The sequence below is a fragment of the Schistocerca nitens genome, chromosome 3, assembly GCF_023898315.1.
Source record: "Schistocerca nitens isolate TAMUIC-IGC-003100 chromosome 3, iqSchNite1.1, whole genome shotgun sequence".
Classification (NCBI taxonomy): Eukaryota; Metazoa; Arthropoda; class Insecta; order Orthoptera; family Acrididae; genus Schistocerca; species Schistocerca nitens.
In genome coordinates this window covers 824,075,804-824,097,807 of record NC_064616.1, presented here as the reverse complement: position 1 = coordinate 824,097,807, position 22,004 = coordinate 824,075,804, and positions in this window count along the sequence as shown.

Sequence of the window (22,004 nt, the reverse complement as noted above, 5' to 3'; positions counted from 1 at the left end):
CAAGGTGGCGTAAGGCCGTAGCATTGAATGGAGATTACGTTGAAAAATAGTGTTGCGTAGCTAAAAGATTGGGGAATAACCTGATGTATTTCAATGCTGAATAAAACAAACCCTGTTTCAGAAAAAAAATGTGTTGCATTACTTATTGAACTGCCCTCGTAGATACAGCCCATACCATTATGGAGCCACCGCCAGCTGACACACTGCCTTGTTGACGACTTGACTCCGTGGCTTCGTGGGATCTGCACCACACTCGAACATTACCATCAGCTCTTAACAACTGAAATCCGGACTCATCTGACCGGGGCACGGTTTTGAAGTCGTCTAGAGTCCAACCAACAAGGTCACGAGCCCGGGCGAGGCGTGGCATGCGATGTCGCGCTGTTAGCAAAGGCACTCGCGTCGGTCGTCTGCTGCGATGGCCCATTAACGCCGAATTTCGCGGCACTGTCCTAGCGGATACGTATATCGTACGTCCCAAATTGATTTCTTCGTTTATTTCTCACAGTGTTACTTGTCTGTTAGCACTGACAACTGGTATCCTCGGCACACTCTTGACACTTCGGATCTCGGAATATAGAATTCCCTGACGATTTCCGAAGTGGAAATTCCGAGTTCACTTTATTACGTATTTTGCAAAGAAAAAAGGATTCATCACGTCTGATTCAGTTAATCATATGTTTTCATTCCATCCAAGACTACTTTCATTTACGGTTTGGCTTCACTGAAGCGGAAACTAAAACTAGGGGAGTGGCTGGCAGTATCGGCCGGCTTATAGAATTGGCCTCTACTGTGATTTCCTTTTCCTCCTCCAAATCACAGAATTGTACAGTAAGAAAAAGCAGCTTGTCAATCCATGTCGTCGTAACTGCCGTCTGCGTCACGTCTGCTGTGCAGCGAGCTACGTTAATGTAAGTATTAACTGTATTTTTCTTACTTGTCACTTCTTCTGCCGTGTGCTTTTGCTTTTAGGAAGCTTTAATTGTCGAGTGCTAGTAATAGTGTTCCATAGATTTCGTGTTTGTTTTGAATACAGTCAGAGAGAGTCCCTTTAGTCAGCCATAGTGCCAGTAGTGCTAGGGTTTGTTTTGAATACAGTCTAGAGACAGGTAGTGCTATTTTCATTGCTTTCTACAAGAAGTGTCTAGTAACCACAGTTTAGTCAACTATCAGCCGCCTTTACCGAATTAGCAGTCTAGTTAAAAGTTGATTAACTCTCTAAATTGATTTCTTAGGATGGATAGGATGTGTGACTGCTGTGTACGGACGCAGCAGGAGCTGGCCACTGTTCGCGAACAGCTGAACGTGTTGATGGCCGCGGTCAGTCGTCTTCAGGCTGCTGCCTCGGAGTGTAGTGGTGCGTCGCATGGTACACCCCAGGTGTTACGTGCTCCACCCACTGTCCCTGCTGTCGAGACATCTTCGCGGGTGCCGGGCGCGGTTGGGCCACCCTCTCCCCAAAGGGAGTGGCGGGTTCAGCGGCGTTCGCGGCGCACGAGGCGTAGGGTCAATGTGGAGGTTGGCCGTGTGGCATCGCCCGCTCTGCCTGTGAGTGGACATTTGGCCGCTCCTTCAGCTAGATCCGAGCAGTCACACGGAGGGAGGGGTTTATTAGTGACTGGGAGCTCCAACGTTAGGTGGGTGATGGAACCCCTTAGGGAAATAGCGGAAAGGTCGGGGAAGAAGGCCAGTGTTTACTCTGTCTGCTTGTCGGGGGTTCTCATCCGAGATGTGGAGGACGCCCTGCCGGCGGCGATAGAGAGCACTGGGTGTACCCGACTGCAAGTTGTTGCTCATGTCGGCACCAATGACTCATGCCGTCTGGGTTCGGAGGTCATCCTCAGTTCATACAGGAGGTTGGCGGAATTGGTGAAGCCGCAAAGCCTCGCCCGCGGGGTAGAATCAGAGCTAACTATTTGTAGTATCGTTCCCAGAACCGATCGCGGTCCTCTGGTTTGGAGCCGAGTAGAAGGCTTAAACCAGAGGCTCAGACGATTCTGCGGAGATCTGGGGTGCAAATTTCTCGACCTCCGCTATCGGGTGGAGAAATGTAGGGTCCCCCTGAATAGGTCAGGCGTGCACTACACGCCGGAAGCGGCTACAAGGGTAGCGGAGTACGTGTGGAGTGCACATGGGGGTTTTTTAGGTTAGAGAATTCCCTCCCTAGGCCCGACAAGACGCCTCCTGACACGCGGCAAGGTAGGAGTAGGCAAAATGCAACAGGGAATAACAATGTCAATGTGCTAATAGTAAACTGCAGGAGTGTCTATAGAAAGGTCCCAGAACTGCTCTCAATAAACGGTCACAATGCCCACATAGTACTAGGGACAGGAAGTTGGCTGAAACCAGATGTAAACAGTAATGAAATTCTAAACTCAGATTGGAATGTATACCGCAGAGACAGGCTGGACAGTGAAGGGGGAGGCGTGTTTATAGCGATAAGAAGTGCAATAGTATCGAAGGAAATTGACGGAGACCCGAAATGTGAAATAATTTGGGTGAAGGTCACGGTTAAAGCAGGCTCAGACATGGTAATTGGATGTCCCTATAGGGTCCCTGACTCAGCAGTTGTTGTGGCTGAGCACGTGAAGAATAACGTGGAAAATATTTCGAGTAGATTTCCCCACCATGTTATAGTTCTGGGTAGAGATTTTAATTTGCCGGATATAGTCTGGGAGACTCAAACATTCATAACGGGTGGAAGGGACAAAGAGTCCAGTGAAATTTTTTTAAGTGCTTGATCTGAAAACTACCTTGAGCAGTTAAGCAGAGAACCGACTCGTGACGATAACATATTAGACTTTCTGGTGACAAACAGACCCGAACTATTTGAAACAGTTAACGCAGAACAGGGAATCAGCGATCATAAAGTGGTTACTGCATCGATGATTTCAGCCGTAAATAGAAATATTAAAAAAGGTAGGAAGATTTTTCTGTTTAGCAAAAGTGACAAAAAGCAGATTTCAGAGTACCTACCTGACGGCTCAACACAAAAGTTTTGTCTCAAGTACAGATAGTGTTGAGGATCAGTGGACAAAGTTCAAAACCATCGTACAATATGCGTTAGACGAGTATGTGCCAAGCAAGATCGTAAGAGATGGAAAAGAGCCACCGTGGTACAACAACCGAGTTAGAAAACTGCTGCGGAAGCAAAGGGAACTTCACAGCAAACATAAACATAGCCAAAGCCTTGCGGACAAACAAAAATTACGTGAAGCGAAATGTAGTGTGAGGAGGGCTATGCGAGAGGCGTTCAATGAACTCGAAAGTGAAGTTCTATGTACCGACTTGGCAGAAAATCCTAAGAAATTTTGGTCTTATGTCAAAGCGGTAGGTGGATCAAAACAAAATATCCAGACACTCTGTGACCAAAATGGTACTGAAACAGAGGATGACAGACTAAAGGCCGAAATACTAAATGTCTTTCTCCAAAGCTGTTTCACAGAGGAAGACTGCACTGTAGTTCCTTCTCTAGATTGTCGCACAGATGACAAAATGGTAGATATCGAAATAGACGACAGAGGGATAGAGAAGCAATTAAAATCGCTCAAAAGAGGAAAGGCCGCTGGACCTGATGGGATACCAGTTCGATTTTACACAGAGTACGCGAAGGAACTTGCCCCCCTTCTTGCAGCGGTGTACCGTAGGTCTCTAGAAGAGCGTAGCGTTCCAAAGGATTGGAAAAGGGCATAGGTCATCCCCGTTTTCAAGAAGGGACGTCGAACATATGTGCAGAACTATAGACCTATATCTCTAACGTCAATCAGTTGTAGAATTTTGGAACACGTATTATGTTAGACTGTAATGACTTTTCTGGAGACTAGAAATCTACTCTGTAGGAATCAGCATGGGTTTCGAAAAAGACGGTCGTATGAAACCCAGCTCGCGCTATTCGTCCACGAGACTCAGAGGGCCATAGACACGGGTTCCCAGCTAGATGCCGTGTTTCTTGACTTCCGCAAGGCGTTCGATACAGTTCCCCACAGTCGTTTAATGAACAAAGTAAGAGCATATGGACTATCATACCAATTGTGTGTTTGGATTGAAGAGTTCCTAGATAACAGAACGCAGCATGTCATTCTCAATGGAGAGAAGTCTTCCGAAGTAAGGGTGATTTCAGGTGTGCCGCAGGGGAGTGTCGTAGGACCGTTGCTGTTCACAATATACATAAATGACCTTGTGGATGACATCGGCAGTTCACTGAGGCTTTTTGCGGATGATGCTGTGGTATATCGAGAGGTTGTAACAATGGAAAATTGTACTGAAATGCAGGAGGATCTGCAGCGAATTGACGCATGGTGCAGGGAATGGCAATTGAATCTCAATGTTGACAAGTGTTCAAATGGTTCAAATGGCTCTGAGCACTATGGGACTCAACTGCTGTGGTCATCAGTCCCCTAGAACTTAGAACTACTTAAACCTAACTAATCTAAGGACATCACACACAGCCATGCCCGAGGCAGGATTCGAACCTGCGACCGTAGCAGTCGCACGGTTCCGGACTGCATGCCTAGAACCACGAGACCACCGCGGCCGGCCTTGACAAGTGTAATGTGCTGTGAATACATAGAAAGAAAGATCCCTTATCATTTAGCTACAATATAGCAGATCAGCAACTGGAAGCAGTTAATTCCATAAATTATCTGGGAGTACGCATTAGGAGTGATTTAAAATGGAATGATCATATAAAGGTGATTGTTGGTAAAGCAGATGCCAGACTCAGATTCATTGGAAGAATCCTAAGGAAATGCAATCCGAAAACAAAGGAAGTAGGTTACAGTACGCTTGTTCGCCCACTGCTTGAATACTGCTCAGCAGTGTGGGATCCGTACCAGATAGGGTTGATAGAAGAGATAGAGAAGATCCAACGGAGAGCAGCGCGCTTCGTTACAGGATCATTTAGTAATCGCGAAAGCGTTACGGAGATGATAGATAAACTCCAGTGGAATACTCTACAGGAGAGTCGCTCAGTAGCTCGGTACGGGCTTTTGTTGAAGTATCGAGAACATACTTTCACCGAGGAGTCAAGCAGTATATTGCTCCCTCCTACGTATATCTCGCGAAGAGACCATGAGGATAAAATCAGAGAGAGTAGAGCCCACACAGAGGCATACCGAGAATCCTTCTTTCCACGAACAATACGAGACTGGAATAGAAGGGAGAACCGATAGAGGTACTCAAGGTACCCTCCGCCACACACCGTCAGGTGGCTTGCGGAGTATGGATGTAGATGTAGATGTAGACATCTGCGCTGGAGTCCAATATCTCCTTCCTCTCCTCAGCGCTCTGAGTGGCTGGTGGTGTTGCTGTTGCTCTTGGCGCATGGATTATATTTTGAGGCCTGTGGCAGCCGTCTTTAAGGTAAGTGATTTATTTCGTTCCTGTATTTCTGTTCTCTATGTTATATAAGGAATGACATCTGATAAACGTTTCACGATAATTTCTGTAAAAGGACGTACAGCCGGCCGGTGTGGCCGAGCGGTTCTAGGCGCTACAGTCTGGAAGCGAGCGACCGCTGGAGTCGCAGGTTCGAATCCTGTCTCGGGCATGGATGTCTGTGATGTCCTTAGGTTAGTTAGGTTTAAGTAGTTCTAAGTTCTAGGGGACTTATGACCTCAGATGTTGGGTCCCATATTGCTCGGAGCCATTTGAACCATTTTTGAGAACGTAAAGTATGACTAGACCCAACTGCGTGTTTCTCGTGCGGTACCGGCCACCCTGTTGCCTTACAGTATCGGGCAGAGGAAATTTCAATTTTTAAATTATGTTTTGTTCTTATTATTTATTTTAAGATTGAAATGGCGGGAAATGAGAAAAATGTAAGAGAAAAATGGAATGGAGAGAGCATGAAACTGGCTGTGAGCAAGAGTATACCTACCCAAATTATCGCGAGGAGGGCAGCTGAAGTGTTTTTAACCATGAGAAAGGAAAAAGATCGGCGCCGAAGAGAAGAAATTAAAAAATGGTTCAAATGGCTCTGAGCACCTTGGGACTCAACTGCTGTGGTCATAAGTCCCCTAGAACTTAGAACTACTTAAACCTAACTAACCTAAGAACAGCACACAACACCCAGCCATCACGAGGCAGAGAAAATCCCTGACCCCGCCGGGAATCGAACCCGGGAACCCGGGCACCCGGGCGTGGGAAGCGAGAACGCTACCGCGCGACCACGAGATGCGGGCGAAGAAATTAAAAGCAGAAATAATTACGTCTGAAAGAGAGTTGAAGAATGTTGAACTTAATCCGCGTGTTCCAAACTGAAATAAACACACAAAGGATGACCATGGAAAGCCAATTACAATGCGTCGAAGATAACTGGAAATTACTGGAAATAATGTATCTACAGAAGAGTCTGAAAGGTGCATAATGTGCCTGGAGTCATCGGAAGAAGACTAGGTGCTCTGCACCAAGTAAGAGGCTGGTCATATGTTGGATTTATGGGTGAGGAGAATATTTGGTATTTTATCTGCGATCTCTGTAACACAATGAGCTAAACATTGGTGAACTGTGCTGAAATAGTGACACTAAATTTCCATGCTTATGTGTCCAGTTACTATGCACTAAGTGGCAGCGCAGTTTATGATAACTAACAGATATTATCGCAGAAAAGACAATGGCCGAAACAGCAAGACACTTTCTACAAGCCGTGCCACAGTAGTTCTATTTCTTTTTCGATTTAATTAAGTACTATAAATAAAAAATGAAAAATCATTACACTGAGTCTTGTGGGCAAAATGTCTAAATACAGTGAAATGGTGCCAGTAATTTGATCGAGACCGCACAGGCGGCAGTGATGCTGATCGGGAAGTCCAGTTTCTGCACCATGCGATTTCCATCTTTTCGGCAACTGGAAAATCATCTGGGGTGGGAGGAGGAGGGGGGGATATTTTTTAGTCCAGTGATGAGGATGTTCGCACACGTTTCTCGAATGGCTCCGTGGCTAATGAGAGGATTTCTATTGTCGACGAAATGAACGTTTGGTAGAACGTTACCGCCATTGCGTACGGCGGCTTATTGACTATGTTGAACAATGGGGTCATGTATCTGTGGCACTTTGAAGTTCAATGTAGCATTGAATAAAAGTTACTTTTTGAAGTCCCCTCGTAGAAGTTCGAGAATCACCAGTCTGAAACCGGAAACGAACGCGTGGCTGCGTAAGTGGAACGAAATTACGAAAACTAGAAGAGTTCGTGATGTATTTCTTGGATCGGAGGAAGGCCACAATTAAAGCACTTTAACCGTAGTAGGGGAATGCTACATCTCGCTAGTGGTCATTGTCCCGACTCGAAATATTTGTTTAAAATTGAGAAACTGTGCTAAGAAATATTTTTACTGTGGACAGATCGGGACTCAAGAGCAACGGTATATATGACTTTCCAAGAGACCCACAACTGTGATCATTAGTGGAAACAACTGCATGTAGGATTTCGATAATAGAGCTCTGTAACTCTATTGCTTAACCTCTTGCCAGAGATATACGTCACTTTCTGTTTAAATATCATCAAGGTACCGAGAAGATTATAGTGTTGTTAGTTAGGTTACAATACACAACAAGGAACGGGCAAAGAGCTCTCAGTCTCCCTGAGAGAGGCATGAAACCTTCGACGTGTGTAGAATAGACTGAAAATAGCAGTCAATGGAAACGGTTTAGTTTCTTATCTCTATTTCTTGTTGTTCTTATACCTACTTCATTATATTTTATTTTATTGTACTCATTATGTTGTATTAAACATTTTGTTCCGCTGCAGATAGCTTTATAATTGTAATTTGAAAAATAATAGACTGAAACATTGGGCCAATTCTACACAGGGTGCGTCAAAAAAATGTATACACACTTTGAACTGTCATAGACAATTTATTTCCCATTCTACAAGGTTAAATACCTGTGAGAAAGTAATATTATGTTTCTTCAACACGTGGCAGCAGTGGCAAGGAAGTAACTGCAACGTGGCGGACGCGTTTGAGCTTTGAAGCGCGAAAGCAGATAATTAAGTGGTACTGGAAGTTTGAGAATGTATCTGCGGTTCGAAGACAGTGGAGAAGTGAGTATGGTACAGAACCACCTTCAAGGTTAACAATTACACGTCTACGAGACAAATTCGAAATTCATGGAACAGTGTGTGATGTGCATAAAGGTCGATCAGGGCAACCTCGCACAGCTACAAGTGATGATTCCACAACTGCGCTCTTTGAACTGTTTCAGCGTTCGCCTCAAAAACCTTCAAGGCAAGCGGCACGTGAGAGTAATGTAAGTGCTAGTAGTGTGCTACACATTCTGAAGAAAGGCAAGTTTCGTGTGTACATTCCAAGGCTGGTGCAACAGCTAAGTGACGACGATCCAGATCGAAGGTTAGAATTTTGCGAATGGGTTCAGAAGATGGTGAGACGTGACCCGGGATTTATGGGTAGCATAATTTGGTCGGATGAAGCCCAATTCAGACTCAATGGAATTGTCAAGAGGCACAATTGTGTGTACTGGGCTGAAGATGATACTCACATTACAGTTGAAAAGGCTGTGAATTTGCCTGGTGTAAATGTGTGGTGTGGTTTGTCTGCAAGGGGACTCATTGGGCCTTTCTACTTTGAAGGTACTGTTACTGGAGAAACGTACCTACCAATGCTTGCTTACTCCATATTCCTTGCCATTCGTGCATTGTACGGTAATGATGAGTTTTATTTCCAACAAGATGGCTCCCCGCCGCACTACCATAGGGACGTACGAGCATACCTGGATCACAATGTGCCAGGCCAATGGACAGGACGCAGGGGACCAATCGAGTTTCCTGCACGCTTTCCAGACCTCACGCCTCTGGATTTCTTCTTATGGGGCACAGTAAAAGATGAGGTGTACAGACGTAAACCACGTAACCTGGACACACTTTGGAATGAGATTCTGGCTGTGAGCGCAGAAATCTCATTGGACACTTTGGTACGATGTATGAAATCAGTGGCGACTCGTACTCAGAAATGTATTGATGCTGAAGGCCACCAGTTTGAACATTAATCACATTTGCAAAATACATTTACTTTTCCAATTGGACTTTAAGCTTTCCATTTACAGAAATCTGACATTGTAGAACGGGAAATAAATTTTCTATGACGTTTCAAAGTGTGTATACATTTTTTTGACGCACCCTGTATTAAGAGACTGGCAGTAGAGATTCAAGAGAACACACCTCGATGAAGTAGCAGTAAATATATTTGAAACAGTGTACTTACGTGACTTAGCAGAACCATATCTGTCGCTCTGACACGAAACGCATTTCCTGCGAAAAATGTATGGTTCCATGAATTTGACTTATTTAGAGGGGGAATGTGACATTTTATCTAAGTTTTTACAGCGAATTATAAACTGATGCACCGAAAAAAACTATCGCTGCTTCTTATTAGTATTCTGAAAACCACGATCTCAAAGAACAATCACAGTTTTAGGTAATTGTTTTCCACAGTCGAATCTCAAATGTAGTTCCATTTATCACCACGCCTTGACCAGCTAGATCTTTCTTCATAGATAACTGCAGGCCAGTTTCTAAATGAAACAGGGAGCTAGTCAGTATTCATCGAGGATAAGCTGCAGCGTGGTCGGAAATCAGGAACGGACAGAGAGACAGAGGTGAACAAAGCAGGTCGAATATGCTCCATAAAAACGAGGTAACTGAGCTCCTATGAATTATACTGCACTTATGACATCGCTTACTACGTCAGTAGGCTGCGCGCCAGCGTCCCATTGATGTAACAGATTTCATGCACGGAGTCAAGTTAATACTATGAATACTAGGCATATTACGAACACGTGACACAACAGGAAACCAATGTGATGGAGCAATGGGCCACCGATGGGCACTATCGGTTAAAAAACAACAAAATAAATTAAAAATAATACAATTATAATAAAAGGACTGAAATTAGGGCTTAATTTCCCGTTAACGACAAGGTCATCAGAGAGAGAGTGGAAACTCTGGTTGGAGAAGGGTATGGAAGGAAACTCAATCGTGTCTTCTAGAAAGAAACCAAATCGGCGTTCGCTTTAATCGATGTGGAGAAGCCATGTATAACACCCCGTATTCCTTCGTCGTCCTCTACACTGCTCCTAGTATTTTACTGCCTGTCGTAATAATTATAAGGTAATGGGATGCTAATACTTCTCGTTCTTTTATATACGGGCGGAACGTTCATTCGGGACAATGATGCGGTAAGTAAGGGCTTGGACAAAAGCTACAATTAAGATAACGAACTTCGCGTTTATTGTCACGTCAGTACCGAAGTAAGAATTCAAGGAAGTCCATATGAGATTGCATATTATTGTATGCCTCTATATTCAAACTTATATGTCTCACTGAAATTCTAAGCGTTTCCCGAATCACAGCAGCGCTCTCCCTTTTAATTACTTATAATAAATCGGATAGCGTACCGAACTAAAGATTGTCGATGCGCATATACTCTCAACGACTTCTCTCTTCGACGGACTGTTAACGATTTCTACAGTACACAACGACATCCAGTATAGGCATCTCAAACAGCATTTGCCTTCCCTCGTCTCATTGCCGACGAGCAAATACAAGATAAACTTAACTTTGGATGGAGTCGGGGTGCTCATATAAGTTTCACCGTGAATGACGAAATAATACTGAGATTTCATGACAAATGGATCTGGCACTCCTCTTGCTGATCATTACTAATTTTAAGTTCCGACTGTGTACTGAACTGACTGGTCTGCCCGTGTGGCGGGGCAGGATTCGAGAGTTCGGTTTATTGCAGCTGAACGGACAACCTAAAGAAAAATCAAGTCAAGAATGAAAGACAAAACGCATATAATAAATACAGCGTGCGAGGATATAGGACCCTCGCAGATTGTGACCCAAATCTGGTAGACCAGACGGATAATTCAACCTCGCACCTCGTAAACCCAGGTCCACTGTCTTGAACACTGTGCCAACTCACTCTATTTGAAATAAATATTGATTTTGTTTCGCAAATTAATTAAAAACACACAAGGTGTTCAGTTCAGCGAGAGAGTGGTTTAACACTAATGATAAATTTAGTAAATGACAAGAATTCACTAAGGCAGACCCTATAGAATGTTTCTACATCTACACTTACACAGACTGATGAGCCAAAACATTATGACTACCTGCTTAATAACAGGAAGGTAAGAGACGACATTCTGGAGGAAGTAAGGCTGAGGACGGGTCGTGAGTCGTGCTTGAGTAGCTCAATTGGTAGAGCACTTTCCCGTGAAAGGCAAAGGTCCCGAGTTCGAGTCTTGGTCCGACACATAGTTTTAATCTGCCAGGAAGTTTCATATCAGCGCACACTCCGCTGCAGAGTGAAAATTTTATTCTGCTTAATAGCCTGTTTGTCCGTCTTTAGAACGAAATACAACACTGATTCTGCGTATCAGGGATCCGACACTTTGCTGGTAGGTTTGTGGAGGTATGTGGCATTAGATGTCTACGCACAAGTCGTATAATTCGCGTATATAACGAGCCGCTGACTTGCGTACACGGTGATGGCGTCCTAAAGCGACCCAGATGGATACCACAGGATTTACATCATGCCAAATTTGGTCGCCGAGACATCAACGTGAGCTCTCCAAAATACTCCTCAAACCACTGGAGCATGGATCTGGTTCCGAGACACGGGCAATGATACTACTGTAACATGACATCGCCCTAGGGAAAGACATCAAGTATGAAGGAATGGAGGTGGTTCGCAGCTGTCGGCGTGCCTTCGATTACTAACGCAGGTCCCATGCAACAGCATAATACTGCTTCCACCAGCCTGCGTCCGTGGCGCGCTGCACATTTCGAGCCACCGTTCGCCTGACGGTATTTGTGGAGACGACCATCGATCCAGTGTAACAAAAATGTGATTTACCCGAAGAGCCTACACGTTTCCATTGATCGACGGTCGAATCCCGATGGTCTCGTGGCCACTGGGACCGTAACTGACGATGCTGTTACGTCAACGTGTGAACAAGTAGGAGTGGTCTGCTGCGGAGATCCATGTTCAGCAACGTACGATGAACGGTGTGCTCCGAAACACGTGTGTGCACCAGCATTGCGCTCTTTCGGCAGAGATGCCACAGATCACCATCTATTCTACTTTAAAGAGCAGACAAGCCTCCGAACCCCACGTTCTGTGAAGAGTCGTGGGCGTCTAACCATTTAGCGCCGAGTGTTAAGTTTCACTGCCCTTCTATGTCCTTTCTAAGATGCTCACAATAGTAGCACGTGATCATTCGACCAAAGTCGCCGTTTTAAGACACTCCTTCACAGGCTCTGCATAATACTAATGTGCCCTTTGTCAGACTTGCTTATATCAATGGATTTCCCCATTTGCAGCCCACATCTTTACTAGTATGATCCCACGTCCGTGTCTGTTACGCTTACATACAGTACTTTTCTTACCGTGTCACGTGCCCGCAACACGACCAGGCGGCATCCAACATCGAGGTGAGCAGTGGTCACAATATTTTGGCTGATCACTATACGTACTCGAAAGCCACCTTACTGTTACCTAGTACCAATAGTAGACATTTCCTTTTCCGTTCCACTCGCAGATAGAGCGAAGGAAAAACATCTATCTATATTGCTCAGTTAGAGCCCTACTTTCTCTTATCTTATCTTCGTGAAACTAACCCAAATGTTAGCTGGCGGCAGTAAAATCTTCCTGCAGTCAGCTTCAAATGTAGGTTCACTAAATTTTCTCAGTAGTTAGAAATTTTTGAAAACGTTATTGGAAAAAACGTATGTCTGATCATATCATCTGAAATAGCAACCACCCCTGATAGCAAATTATTACTAAAAAATAAAATCACATGTGAATGGTAACCCGTTTCGATAACACACTGAAGCGCCAAAGAAACTGGTATAGCCATGCAAGTAGGAGAACAAACCTCATTGCGGTGCATTTTGTTAGTGCGGGTTGCCTACATCAGCGGCAGGTATGCTCTCTGGGGCAAACCTGTTGTTCTCCTTTGATTGACAGGTACTTAACCTATTGTTCCCCTTTGATTGACAGGTACTTAACCTATTGATCTGCTAAAAGGATCCTTCCTTTTGATTGACAGGCACTTAACCTAATGTTCTCCTTTGATTGACAGGTACTTAACCTGAAACTTCCTGGCAGATTAAAACTGTGTGCCGGACCGAGACTCGAACTCGGGACCTTAGCCTTTCGCGGGCAAGTGCTCTAACTGAGCTACTCAAGCACGACTCATGCCCCGTCCTCACAGCTTTACTTCTGCCAGTATCTCGTCTCCTACCTTCCAAACTTTACAAATGTTCTCCTGCGCAGGAGGATATCTCATAAAAGACTCACACTACAATCCTGCAACAAACACTGCTAACATTTAATTTATCCTACTGTCAACCTGTTAATGTCAATGGGCATTGTTGCAATTAAAAAAGTGTTTTTGTTGTGGTCTTCAGTCCAGAGAGTGGTTTGATGCAGCTCTCCATGCCATTCTATCCTGTGAAAGCTTTTTCATCTCCAATTACCTATTGCAACCTACATCCTCCTGAATCTGCTCAGTGTATTCATCTCTCGGTCTCCCTCTACGAAATTTACCCTCCACGCTGCCCTCCAATACTAAATTGGTGATCCCTTGATGCCTCAGAACATGTCCTACCAACCGGTCCCTTCTTCTAGTCAAGTTGTGCCACAAATTCCTCTTCTCCCCAATTCTATTCAGTACCTCCACTCATTAGTTACATGATGTACCCATCTAATCTTCAGCATTCTTCTGTAGCACCACATTTCGAAAGCTTCTATTCTCTTCTTGTCTAAACTGTTTATCGTCCATGTTTCACTTCCATACATGGCTACACTCCAAACAAATACTTTCCGAAAAGACTTCCTGACACATAAATTTACACCCGCTGTTAACAAATTTCTCTTCTTCAGAAACGCTTTCATTGCCATTGCCAGTCTATATTTTACATCCTCTCTACTTCGACCATCATCAGTTATTTTGCTTCTCAAATAGCAAAAGTCATCTACTACTTTAAGTATTTCATTTCCGAATCTAATTCCCACAGCATCACCTGATTTAACCCGACTGCATTCCATTATCCTCGTTTTGCTTTTGTTGATGTCCATCTTATATCCTCCTTTCAACACACTGTCCATTGTGTTCAACTGCTCTTCCAGGCCCTTTGCTGCCTCTGACAGAATTACAATGTCATCGGCAAACCTCGAAGTTTTCATTTCGTCTCCATGGATTTTAACTCCTACTCCAAATTTTTCCTTTGTTTCCCTTACAGCTTTCTCAATATACAGATTGAATAACATCGGGGATAGGCTACAACCCTGTCTCACTCCCTTCTAAGCCACTGCTTCCCTTTCATGCACCTCGCCTCTTATAACTGCCATCTGGTCTCTGTAAAAATTGTAAATAGCCTTTTGCTCCCTGTATTTCACCCCTGCCATCTTCAGAATTTGAAACAGAACATTCCAGTGAACACTGTCAAAAGCTTTCTCTAGTCTACAAATGCTAGAAACGTAAGTTTGCCTTTCCTTAATCTATCTTCTAAGATAAGTCGTAGGGTCAGTACTGCCTCACGTGTTCTATGGAATCCAAACTGATCTTCTCCGAGGTTGGCTGCTATCAGTTTTTCTATTCGTCTATAAAGAATTCGTGTTAGTATTTTGCAGCTGTGACTTATTAATCTGATAGTTCGGTAATTCTCATACCTGTCAGCACTTGCTTTCTTTGGAATTAGAATTATTATATTCTTGAATGTTTGTGTATGTTTGCACAAAAAATACCCTTTCTAGGTATTATTAGAGTCTCTTTATTGGCTAACACTATGAGCCCTCACTGTCAATCCATACTGTGAAAACCACACATCTTTACTACTTTTCATTTCCACAATATTTGAGGTGCAAATTTTAGGTGATTCACCTGTATATTTACACTTAAAAATATCTACAGTATTATAAACAGGTCATACCATTCCAAATACATACACTGTTCACAACCACTATTCACAAGCACCTTCATTCTCTCTCATTCACACCACTCTCATCAAGTGAATAGTGTGAGTATGGCCGAGTTTCAATCCCTTCCTCACAAATGATCATCATGAGGCGATAGACTAATTTTAGACCGCAGCACAGTGTGCTCATTGTGCCCTCATGATTGAATACACCGCTGTACAGGCACTCCAAGTAATCCACTGGCTGGTACCTTCCAATGTGCGATACACATAAATTTTGGATCTAGACCCACTCAACAACAATTCGCCTTGTCTGTCATAAGGCCAATAACCTTCTAGTTCTGTGGAATAATACTGTATGTCATTCATTTGGAGAAATAAATACATTTCTCAACGCTGTCAGGCAGGACACTGATCTGATCCTTCTCCTGCGGAAATCAGCCAAGTGCTCAGTGATAAAGTGAGCATCATACCCGCTCAAATTGTAGAAAAGACGAGTATCTGTCTGGTAATTTATACTTCAGGATACATGTGCTATGGGTGGCACTGCGGAGTTTCCCTGTTAGATGGCAATGGTCCCTACAAGGAGTTTCTACTTTCCATTCGAACGGCTGCCCACAGCTATGACAGTCAACTGCCTTCATGTATAAATCATCATTCTCCTTTGACTTGGTGATGGGAATGTTGGTGCTGTAAAGCTTATCAATCTCCTATGAACGTTTTTCGAGCTCAATGGACAACCAAATTTCAGGATTATCCCCGCCATATGGTTTGTGATGGCTAAGACCCGAATCATACGAATATACAGCCTGACAGCCTGGTACGCTGTGCATATGGTACATATTTTTCTGTGAAGGTGGTATGTGAGGTTGTATGGTCACCATCAAAGCGTGTGACAGGAGCAAGAAGGCGCTGAAAGTCATCATACACTACAAAACGGCAACGCTCCTGATGGTGGGCTTTCTTAAACTTTCGGATTATGTTTTTCTCAGTGAGCATTACAACATGTACCACTTTTCTGGCAACGCAATCCACAATATGCCTTACCAATAAGTCTCTTGTGGAAAAGGCATTAAAACACTTAAGGCAAATATGGTTTTTACACACATGCTTACTCAGCTTGGATGAAAGGAGTCAGGACATATCTTTCACCCACAAATAGTTATTATTATTATTATTATTATTATTATCCCCATTGGTGAATAGCAGCATGTTCACGTGCAGCTTACACTGACCGGCAAATTGAGAGAAATGAATTGGTCTAACAAATTTGTTCATAACTTCAGCATCTTTATCTGGTTTGTTCTCTCTCAGACCATAAACATGAACAGATATCCCAATATTCTGTGCCTCGAATTTAGCAATGTCCTGGGGTTAAACGGGAAACTCAATACCTTGACAGTTATAACACCCAGGAATATTACTAACTACACTACATCGAGATGGACACTGCAGATCTTTCTTATTATTTCTTTCAAAACCTATGATTGGCTATGGAAAACAATAGTTGTCTTTTGAATTTTGGACATGAGTGCATAACTGCTTGTCCGCTATATCCTTAGGGATCTATATACAGCTAGCTCCCACGTTTATCAGATCAAAGACGTGTATGGATGTCGTGGTGTAGTATTCGTTTGGGTGCTTTACCTGAGCCTCTAACTCCCATCTTGGAAAACTTGGCCTGTATAGTACTCATTTCTTTTGGTATGAAACCTGGTAGAGGGAGGAAACGAACTGATTCCACGTCAGTGGAAGCAGTGGCCACAGCAATGCAGGAGGAGACGAGTGGTGGTGTGCATACGTGTAGTGCATCGAGAATTGCGCAAACATTCGACATACACGTGAGCACGGTGCGTAAAATCCTACGAAACATCCTTCTTTGCTATCCTTTCAATATCACCCATGAGCACGAGTTGCTTCCTGTTGACCTGCCAGCAAGAGAAACCTTGCATCAGAATTTCTTGCTCGCATGGAAGTGGACAATGATTGGCTGAGGAAGATTTTGTGGACAGACGAATCCCACTTCCATGTGACAGGATATGTCGATACACAGAATTGTCGAATAAGGGCAACGGAAGATCCACACGCAAATCAACCACTACCACTTCATCCTGAAAAGGTCACTGCCTGGTCCGGGTTTACGGCATCATTTATCATAGGGCCATATTTTTTTCCAAGAGACATTTCCTTCCGGTCCTGTTATTTGTGCCGTCACTGGCAAGCGCTATGAATGTCTTTTGCGCAACCACGTCATTCAAGCTCTCCAATAGCATGGATGTGTGGATAGGATCGTTTTTATGCAAGATAGAGCACCTCTGTACATTGCAAATCCAGTTAAGCAGTTGCTGAAGTGCCATTTCAGAAATTCTAGGATTATCAGCCGCCATTTCCCTACAGTCTGGCCTTCCCGATCACCTGTTCTTAATCCGTATGATTTCTGGCTGTGGGGCTATCTGAAAGATGTTGTGTTCAATGCGATAGCAAACTTAGCTGCATTGAAGGCATGCATTGCGCAACACATTCTGAACGTGACCCCGGAAACACTTCGATCAGTTGTGGAACATGCTGTTTCTCGATTTCAACTTGTTGCAGAAAACGATGGGCAGTATACTGAACATGTATTGCGCCGGTCACACGGAAATTAATAACCCGATTTGATGCTTTTGCGCTATTTTTGGCCTCAGAACACTTACAAACCGATGTGAGTGATGCTTTTTATGTGGTATTTGACCTCAGGACAATTAAAAACCGATTTTTCCCATCCGATGTGATACGACCTTGCCGTGGTGGATGGGCTTACGTAACTAACAGTATCTCGCCTGTCCACCCATGCACATTGAGTAGTACAGTTTGCTTAACGTCAAAAGTACACCTTAGGCATTGTTGTATGATTCATTTGTCATTTGTAGTCGACCACTGTTAAATTATGATGCTTACAGCGCCATCTTTGCTACATTTTGTAACTATTTATTTTTCTTCTGCCTTAAGTTTTCCCCCTTCTCTGATAATATTCCGTTGTAATTTGACGTCATTCTGACCAGTGGTGTTATTTATACGGCGGTTTGAAAGTTTAACTTTAATTATAATCACCCTATACTACACTACATTTTTTTTAAGGACAATATGTACTTACACGACGGAATCACCGCTGAAGGCTGTTCCGAGGGTTGAACAGTGTCACCTCCGACTCATTGGCTTGCTGCTGACTTCTTTCACACCCCAGCTGCTGGTCAAGCTCAGCCAGCATATATACTGCAACAGCAAGAACCGGAAACTTTTTCTAACGAAAATGTGCTATGAAATTTGAACATATGCTTTGAAATTTGACGAGATTTTTACCAATGCACGAAATCTGAACGCACAAACACTTGCTACAAAACTTTTTTAATACGAAAATATACTACGAAATCTGAACATACTGAGATAATAAATTCGTTTTAACGAAAATGTACTACAAAATCTGAGAACACTGATCCGATTAACTCATGCTACGAAATTCGTTTTAACGAAAATATAACACAAAATATGATCACACAAACACTTGCTATAAAACATTTTTAACGAAAACATGCCTGTGAAATCTGAACAGTTAGAGCAATGAGGTAACGAAAATATACACTCCTGGAAATTGAAAAAAGAACACCGTGAATTCATTGTCCCAGGAAGGGGAAACTTTATTGACACATTCCTGGGGTCAGATACATCACATGATCACACTGACAGAACCACAGGCACATAGACACAGGCAACAGACCATGCACAATGTCGGCACTAGTACAGTGTATATCCACCTTTCGCAGCAATGCAGGCTGCTATTCTCCCATGGAGACGATCGTAGAGATGCTGGATGTAGTCCTGTGGAACGGCTTGCCATGCCATTTCCACCTTGCGCCTCAGTTGGACCAGCGTTCGTGCTGGACGTGCAGACCGCGTGAGACGACGCTTCATCCAGTCCCAAACATGCTCAATGGGGGACAGATCCGGAGATCTTGCTGGCCAGGGTAGTTGACTTACACCTTCTAGAGCACGTTGGGTGGCACGGGATACATGCGGACGTGCATTGTCCTGTTGGAACAGCAAGTTCCCTTGCCGATCTAGGAATGGTAGAACGATGGGTTCGATGACGGTTTGGATGTACCGTGCACTATTCAGTGTCCCCTCGACGATCACCAGTGGTGTACGGCCAGTGTAGGAGATCGCTCCCCACACCATGATGCCGGGTGTTGGCCCTGTGTGCCTCGGTCGTATGCAGTCTTGATTGTGGCGCTCACCTGCACGGCGCCAAACACGCATACGACCATCATTGGCACCAAGGCAGAAGCGACTCTCATCGCTGAAGACGACACGTCTCCATTCGTCCCTCCATTCACGCCTGTCGCGACACCACTGGAGGCGGGCTGCACGATGTTGGGGCGTGAGCGGAAGACGGCCTAACGGTGTGCGGGACCGTAGCCCAGCTTCATGGAGACGGTTGCGAATGGTCCTCGCCGATACCCCAGGAGCAACAGTGTCCCTAATTTGCTGGGAAGTGGCGGTGCGGTCCCCTACGGCACTGCGTAGGATCCTACGGTCTTGGCGTGCATCCGTGCGTCGCTGCGGTCCGGTCCCAGGTCGACGGGCACGTGCACCTTCCGCCGACCACTGGCGACAACATCGATGTACTGTGGAGACCTCACGCCCCACGTATTGAGCAATTCGGCGGTACGTCCACCCGGCCTCCCGCATGCCCACTATACGCCCTCGCTCAAAGTCCGTCAACTGCACATACGGTTCACGTCCACGCTGTCGCGGCATGCTACCAGTGTTAAAGACTGCGATGAAGCTCCGTATGCCACGGCAAACTGGCTGACACTGACGGCGGCGGTGCACAAATGCTGCGCAGCTAGCGCCATTCGACGGCCAACACCGCGGTTCCTGGTGTGTCCGCTGTGCCGTGCGTGTGATCATTGCTTGTACAGCCCTCTCGCAGTGTCCGGAGCAAGTATGGTGGGTCTGACACACCGGTGTCAATGTGTTCTTTTTTCCATTTCCAGGAGTGTACTTCGAAATCTGAATACACTGATCTGGAGAAGATTTTCTACTAAATTCGTTTTAACGAAACGTGAAGACTCAGAGCAGCGAACACACAAACACTTGCTCTGAAAATATGCACTTATTTGGTAATTCCTCCAAGTACCGCCTCGGACGTTTCCCGCTGCCACTGATATTGCTGATGCTGCTTGATGACGCTGAACACTTCATGGCGTTGTTAGATGATGACAACTCGACAGAAGAGGCGCACGGTTGCACCAACGGCGCCAAGTGAACATAATCACAGACTAAAGCAAAATAAAGATGATGTGGAGGAGGTAGGGTTTATACAGACTCAAGCTGCACCCACTAATTTAGTGGGGACCAATAGGAACGCTTATACAGGGGAAAAAGCCTGGCCAGCAATTTCAGACACGTCAGGTATTGTTCACATCCTTGAGGACCACCCAAGTGGTGACAGAGAGCCGTTTTTCGGACAAATAATTTATTCAAAATGGTGGCTAGGTTCTCTCCACCCCCTTATGACATCACACTCCCTAGAAATGGCGGTAAATTTTGGCGTGAAAAGGTCAGTTGGGCTATCTCCACTAACCTAACTTCTCCCTCCCACCTCCCCCACCCATCCTATGACGCCATCCTGGAAATGGAGGGAAATGGTCAGTCTCTATCTAGCTGCCAGAGAGGAAGGTTAGGTTTGTGGTGTCACCGCCAGACATCACACTTGCTAGGTGGTAGCTTAAATCGGCCGCGGTCCATTAGTACATGTCGGACCCGCGTGTCGCCACTGTCAGGATCGCAGACCGAGTGCCACCACAAGGCAGGTCTCGAGAGACTGACTAGCACTCGCCCCAGTTGTACGACGACGTTGCTAGCGACTACACTGACGAAGCCTTTCTCTCATTTGCCGAGAGACAGTTAGAATAGCCTTCATCTAAGTCAATGGCTACGACCTAGCAAGGCGCCATTTGTAACATTGCATGTATCTTAAGAGTCTCACTTGTATCGTCAAGAGCGATGTACCACAAGGATGGATTAAAGTTAAGTATTTCCGCAGCTACGTACTTTTCTTTATAGCATTCATTACGTCTCCTGTTTCAGACCTAAACAAGCCTGCGTGAGTTGACGCGTGCCCTTTCGGCTTCCTCGCCTTGTGTCTCGACTGTCTTGTCTAGACACAACAAGGTTAATGTACTTTATTCATTTTTTTGGCGGGAAACGGTAATTCTGAGTTGGAGAGGAAGGCAGCGTATTTAATTAACATATTTCTTTATTTGTAGCTCACCTGAGCTCCCTGCAATAACAGAGGGTACTGTTGACCTCCAACACCCCCAATCCTATGATGTCACCCACACCCCACCACCCAATCCTAGAAATGGAGAAAAACGGACAGTCTCTGTCCATCTGCTAGAGAGGATGATTAAGTTAGAGCACTTTATTTATTTTTGGTAGGAAACTGAAGTAAATATGGCTCCCAATTACACACCTATATGCACAGTGCTACACAGAAAGTGTCTAAAATCACAATACGGCTGAAAATTGACGATGTCACAGAACTGGTGTTATCCTGCTGGAAAAAATTAACAACACAACTCGCAACTGGCAGCAGGCAGACTCAGAATAAACAGTAACTCTACATAGAACGCTTCCTTCACCTACAAGTCGAAATAAACCTCTCTGCTCCGCTTGTGAATTGGTGGGAAAAAGACTCAATCCAAAAAACCTAAACTGCTTATGCACATAGAAATTATGTAAAAACGAGATCTGCAGTGATGTTAAAAAAAATCAGACTACACATACTGACATTGATAATAATATCATGCTCCTCAAAGAGTTTCACCACTTCGTCTGTAAATTACAGCCATGAGATATAAAAAACAACACAAAAAAGGTTTGTAAATCACTGATTGCTAGCGCAGTGGAAGTTAAAAGCTACTACTCGCAACGCTCATAATTGCATATTTAATGCACAGCGTGGCACAACGCGAGCTCCCAGGCTGTTGGGGTGCTGGTTCAGCTCACTCGACGCCCTGC